Raw genomic sequence first — 6,608 nt, 5'->3', positions numbered from 1 at the left:
CTGCGTGGCTTCCACCAGTGACTCACCTATCGTGCACATAGCAAGGGGTGTGCACCGTGCCCAACATGGTGCGCCTGCTATGAGTGCACCCATCACGTCGCACATAAGCGAATGTCATGTCAAGTCTTTTCATATAACCGAACACTCACCCGAGTTTCATATAACTAAACACAGGTATGCGTACTATGGGTTCAGTCTTTTGACTCTCTCAGGTGCTCTCGACTCGAATACCTGACACCCCAGGCCCACCCCCGTACATGGTAGAGGTTTCTGGCACGATGGGACATGGAAACCCTAGATTTCACACACTTGGGTAGCTTTCATCACGGTGGGGTAGTGAAACCCCGCTTTCCCCACACTTGGATGGCTCCCGTCGCAACGACGCATGGAAACCCCAAGTTCTAGAGACATATCAGGCAAGCGGTTTCCACCCCGCCGAGAAATGGAAACCCCAAGTTTGCAAGACTTGGGAGGTTCTTCATCATTCCACAACATGGAAATCATGAGTTCCATAAACTTGGGTGATTTCGGTCATGTTGTGACATGGAAACCCAAGTTCTCTGCACTGGGGCCATGGTTTTCGTCCAGGCAGGAGATGGAGACCCCAGAGGTTCCCAGAATTAGGCGGTTTTCCTGATGCCATGGAATAGAAGCCCCTGGGTTCCACAAACTTGGGCAGTTCTCTGTCATTCCATGGCATGGAAACCTAAGTTCCCTACACCGACGTCACGGTTTCTATTGTGGTGGGACATGGAAGACCTTGCGTTTCCCATAGTTGGGCGGTTTCCATCATGCCATGGAATGGAAAGCCCCGTGTTCGGTAGACTTGGGTAGTTGTTCCCTGTCGCGTGATGACATGGAAACCTAAAGCTCCCCAAACTTGGGCAGTCATTCCTTATCGCGTGATGACATGGAAACCTGAAGCTCCCCAGACTTGGGTAGCAGTTTTAGCTGCGGCACGAGCGACATGGGAACCCCGTATTTCCCAGACTTGGGTCGCAATTTTTGTCGTGACATGAAATGGAAACCTCATGTGTCCAATAACTTGGGTAGCACTTTCCATTGCACTGCGAAATGGACACCCCAAGTTCCTTGGACTTTGGCAGCTTTTTGTTGCCCCACGACATGGAAATCCAAAGTTCCATAGACTCTCGGGCGATTTAGGGTGTGCTGCGACATGGAAACCCTAGGTTTCCCAGACTTGGGTAGTTTCCATCGGTGGTTCCAGCCACACTGTGACATGGATAGCGCGAGTTCCCCAAACTTGGGTAGCCATTTCGAAACACCCCAAGTTCCCCAGACTTGCGAGCTAGTTTGCATCATCATGGAAACCCCAGGTTCCCCATGTTGGGGCATTGTTGAAAACCCTGTATTTCCATCGTGCCGTAAAATGTGGAAACCTGTGGTTCCATCAAGGGCAAGAAATGGAGACCCCAAAATTCCCCAGACTTAGGTGCTGCCGGTTTTGGTCATGGCACGGCATGGAAACCCCAGGTTTCCTAGGCTCTGGCGCTAGGTCGCGACATGGAAACCCCAAGTTTCCCCAAGCTTGGGTGCCACCAGTTTCGGTACTGGTGCGACATGGAAACTCCTAGTTTCCCGAGCTTGGGCGCCAGGGTGCGACATGGAAACCCCATGTTCCCCCAGGCTTGGGCACCGCTAGTTTCAGTCGTGGTGTGACATGGAAAGCAAAAGTTTCCCCAGTTTGGGCGCTAGGGAATGACTTGGAAATCCAAAAATTTTAGGCACGACATGGAAACCCCAAATTTTTTGCACCCGACGGAAGCCCCTAATTATAGGTGCTGGGTGGAAACCCCAATTTTTTTTTTGTGTTGGGTGGAAGCCCCAAATTTTAGGTGCCTGGTGGAAACCCCAAATTTTGAGTGCTGGAGCACGGCATGGAAACCCCAATTTTTCCCATGTTTGGGCACCCTTTTCATCGCAATGTGGAAACTACAAATTTTGGGCACCAGGGCGTGACATGGAAACCTAAAAATTTTGGATGCTAGAGCGCAACATGGAAACCCCAATTTTCCTAGGCTTCGGTGCCTTTTCCGTTGTGGTGTGGGAACCCCAAATTTCCTGCCCCCAAGAAATAAAAAATTGTCGTCTGGAGGAAGAGGCAAACTTGGGAGAGCGGGAGGGTTGTCTTGATTTGTTTGTGACAAGAGCAAAGCTTTAAATCGTGGTGACAAAGGGCTGAATCTCAGTGGATCATGGTAGCAAGGCCACTCTACCACTTACAATACTCGATCGCATATTTAAGTCATTTGCAAAAGATTCTTCTCAACAACCATTTGGAATTGAACTTCAAAGCTGCCCCGACCAAGATGCTTCACGATCATAGTTTTCAAATGACACAGGCCCCTGGGGGTGACAAAGCAATGCCTCTACTGTGGGTCGAGATATAGTCATAGAGTGACATGCATCGCTTCTACCATGGATTTTGACTTAGAGGCGTTCAGTCATAATCTGACACCTGGTAGCTTTGCGCCACTAGCTTTTCAACCAAGCGCGATGACCAATTGTGTGAATCAACGGTTCCTCTCGTACTAAGTTGAATTACTATTGTAGTGCAGTTCATCAGTAGGGTAAAAATAACCTGTCTCATGATGTTCTAAACCCAACTCACGTTCTCTATTGGTGGGTGAACAATCCAACACTTGGTGACTTCTGCTTCACAATGATAGGAAGAGTCGTCATCGAAGGATCAAAAAGCAAGGTCGCTATGAATGCTTGGCTGCCACAAGCCAGTTATCCCTGTGGTAACTTTTCTGACACCTCTAGCTTCAAATTCCAAAAATATAAAGGATTGATAGGCCACACTTTCATGGTTTCTATTCATACTGAAAATCAAAATCAAATGAGCTTTTACCCTTTTGTTCCACACAAGATTTATGTTCTTGTTGAGGTCATATTAGGACACCTGCATTATCTTTTAACAAATGTGCCACCCCAGCCAAAATCCCCACTTGACAATGTCTTTCGCACGGATTGACCCGCCGAAATGTGTCTTGAGGTCAAAAATAGGGGCAGTGCCCCGTCTCTGCCCCACGAAATAAGTAAAATAACGTTAAAAGTAGTGGTATTTCACTTGCGCTGAAAACGGATCCCACTTATTCTACACTTCTCCAGTCATTTCACAAAGTCAGACTAGAGTCAATCTCAATAGGGTCTTCTTTCCTCATTGATTCTGCCAAGCCCGTTCCCTTGGTTGTCATTTCACTAGATAGTAGACAGGGATAGTGGGAATCTCGTTAATCCATTCATGTGCATCACTAATTAGATGACAAGGCATTTGGCTACCTTAAGAGAGTCATAGTTACTCTTGCCATTCACCCGCACTTAGTTGAATTTTTTCACTTTGACATTTAGAGCATTGGGCAGAAATCAAATTGTGTCAGCATCCGCAGGGACCTACGCAATGCTTTGCTTTAATTAAATAGTCAGATTCCCCTTTTTTGTAATAGTTCTGAGTTGACTTTTCGATGCCTAGGGAAAAGCGCCCGGCAGGGGGAATTCTATGCCCATAGCCCAATCGACATGCGACTGCCCACCCTTGCCACGAGGGTAGCTCGGGCAGACTACCAATAGCCCACGAGTTGAGGGCGCAGACCCCTAGGCCCAGCCCTTAGAGCCAATCCTTTTCCTAAAGTTACAAATATGTTTTGTCACCTTCCCTTACCTACATTGTTCTATTGATCAAAGGTTGTTCACCCTGGAGACCTGATGCAGTTATGAGTACGATCGGGAATGAACAGTACTTGGTCCTCCAGATTTTCAAGGGCTGTCGAGGGCACATCGGACACTGCAAGATGTGTGTTGCTCTTCTAGATGCTGGACCCTATCTTTGAGTGAACCAATTCTAGGGTGGGCAAGCTATTAAAAAGAAAAGATAACTCTTCTCGTGGCCCACGATGACATCTCCAAATTTCCTAACGTTGCCACCCGCTGCCATGTCCCTGTTCGGGAATATTAGCCTGATTCCCTTTCGATGCTCATGTAGAGTGAACCCTTGATACAAGGCTTCACTATCTCTTAGGATCGACTAACCCACGTCCAAGTGTTGTTCACATGGGACCTTTCCCCACTTTAGTCTTCAAAGTTCTCATTTGAATATTTACCACCAAGATCTGCACCGGGGGTTGATCCACCCAAGCTCACGCCCAAGGTTTCTCAACAACCCCTGCGTCCTCCTACTCATCGGAGCTAGGAAATTGCTCCGATGGTTGAGTATAGGTTGCATGCTTCAACGCCATCCATTTTCAGGGCTAGTTGATTCGGCAGGTGAGTTGTTACACACTCCTTAGCGGATTTCAACTTCCATGACCACCGTCCTGCTATCTTAATAAACCAACACCCTTTGTGTGATCTAGGTTAGCATGCAATTTGGCACCGTAACTCAAATTTAGATTCATCCCACATCGCTAGTTTTTCTTACCAAAAATGGCTCACTTGGAGCTCTCAATTCCATGGCGTGGCTCAATGGAGCAGCTGCACCCCCTTACTTATTTAAATTTTGAGAATAGGTCGAGGGTGTTATGCCCTCGATGCCTCTAATCATTTGCTTTACCTGATAAAAATCACGTGTGAGCTCCAAATATCTTGAGGGAAACTTCAGAGGAAACCAACTACTAGATGGTTTGATTAGTCTTTCACCCCTATACCCAAGTCAGACAAATGATTTGCATGTCAGTATCGCTACGAGCCTCCACCAGAGTTTCCTCTGGCTTCGTCCTACTCAAGCATAGTTCACCATCCTTCGGCTCCCAATAGGTGTGCTCGCACTCGAACCCTTCGCATAAGCTCAAAGTTAGTCAATGATGCACCCCCCAGAGAGGGGATCTTTCTCGTCAGCTTCCTTGCACCTCACAAGTTTTCAAACCCGTCGACTCGCACACATGTTAGACTCCTTGGTCTGTGTTTCAATATGGGTCAAATGGAAAGCCCGCCAACCAACACCACGAGAGTGCAGGTGAACATGGCCCGCCACAAGGGTGCATGCTTCATTCCTCGACCACCGCACTGGAAAACTGACAGGCTGTAGTCCACCCGCACTTGTGATGATGCAGTAGCCCATGTTGGTTTGCACCTGAAGTCGAGCAGCGGACCAACCTGAGCCATTCCACATCTGACTGAGACACATCTACAGCCTCCATCCACCTCCCTCCTAGCAATTTCAAGCACTCTTTAACTCTATTTTCAATGTCATTTTCATCTTTCCCTCGCGATACTTGTTCACTATTGGTATCTCGTCCATATTTAGCCTTGGACAGAATTTACCACCCAATTAGGGTTGCATTCCCAAAAAACCTGACTCACTGAAAACACCTTTTGATGCAGTAGGATCCCGGCCTAACGGGGTTGTCACCCTCTCAGGTGTTCCCTTCCAAGGGACTTGGCCTAGTTCCACCATTGAGGATGCTTCTACAAACTACAATTTAGGTGACACTGCTGCCTAATTTTCATGTTGGACTCTTCTCGGTTCACTTGCCGCTACTAGGGGAATCCTTGTAAGTTTCTTTTCCTCCGCTTAATTATATGCTTAAACTCAGTGAGTGATCTCCCCTGAGCTGAGTTCGCAAAGTTGGAGCTAAATCTGCCCTACCCGATGGGAGGACAAGAGAGAGAAAAGCAAGTTCGAGTGATGCCACACAAATCCCACATTAGCTAACGTCAACTACCCATCCAAGGGGACAAGATCATCGCTCGCTGACGCACACCATGAAACATCACTTGAGGTATTTCAGCCAACCACACCTCATTAGGCATGGATGACCAGCTCTGCTACTCCCTAACATATTACAGGGGGCGCTGTTGTGGAGGTAAATCCTCTCTGTGGATAGAGACGATGCCTACTAGCCCAGATCGAGTCTAGCAACAATCACACAATGCTATCACGCAAGTTCCTAATTGCAAATAAAAGTGGATGGTGAGAACCTACTTGGATTCCAACGCTAGTGTTCGTAGAAGAGATGTCGCCCTCGTTCCTTTGACTTGGCCGGTCACGATCCCCACGATCTCCGTGATTAGACACCTGCACATGCAAAGAACAACACGAATACAAGCATAAAATCTAGTAGATGTAATTATATATTAGTCAGAAAAGATATAACTCAACATCAATCATAGGACAATGAGAGTGGAACCATAATGATAGTCATCTATTATTAATAAATAACAAAGAAGAATACAACCATTGTTCTGACGTCAAATCCTCCTTTGGCTGGGTAGTCAGCTACACAAGTCTTGCAAAGCTTGTTGGGATGAGGAACAAGCCTCTCTCTCTTTGGGTGACAAGAATCTCCTTACTTAGATTTGGCCTTATGGGTGCAAAGAAGGCTCTTGCAGCTTTAAACTCTCTATCACTATGCTGGAACTAGAACTACTGTAACTCTGACTATTGTGACTAGCTTGCTCAAGGCATAGAGGCAAGCTTTTATAGATAGAGAAGAAAGAGATAGGATCAACCACATTATTCATGGGATTGGCTTTATCACTTGGAAACTTCCATGAAAGGTGGCAAATCACTTTCCCTTCTATGGAGATTCAAAGCCAAACCATCCTAGCTCAACATGGATTCAGTTGGTGAATGGGTTGAAGAGAAC

General features: G+C 46.9%; 1 non-coding gene across 1 annotated transcript; it reads right to left on the bottom strand.

Annotated features, from left to right (window-relative positions):
- Window positions 1–2,178: 2,178 nt before the first annotated feature.
- On the bottom strand, window positions 2,179–5,582 carry LOC149168438 (25S ribosomal RNA). The gene has a single exon (XR_016259983.1). It is a non-coding gene; the product is annotated as a 25S ribosomal RNA (ribosomal RNA).
- Window positions 5,583–6,608: the final 1,026 nt, after the last annotated feature.

The sequence above is a fragment of the Pinus tabuliformis genome, chromosome 4_2 (assembly GCF_031772625.1).
Source record: "Pinus tabuliformis cultivar Carrire ecotype Pingquan chromosome 4_2, CPIR1, whole genome shotgun sequence".
Taxonomy (NCBI): Eukaryota; Viridiplantae; Streptophyta; class Pinopsida; order Pinales; family Pinaceae; genus Pinus; species Pinus tabuliformis.
This window is presented reverse-complemented; position numbering and strand designations above follow the sequence as displayed.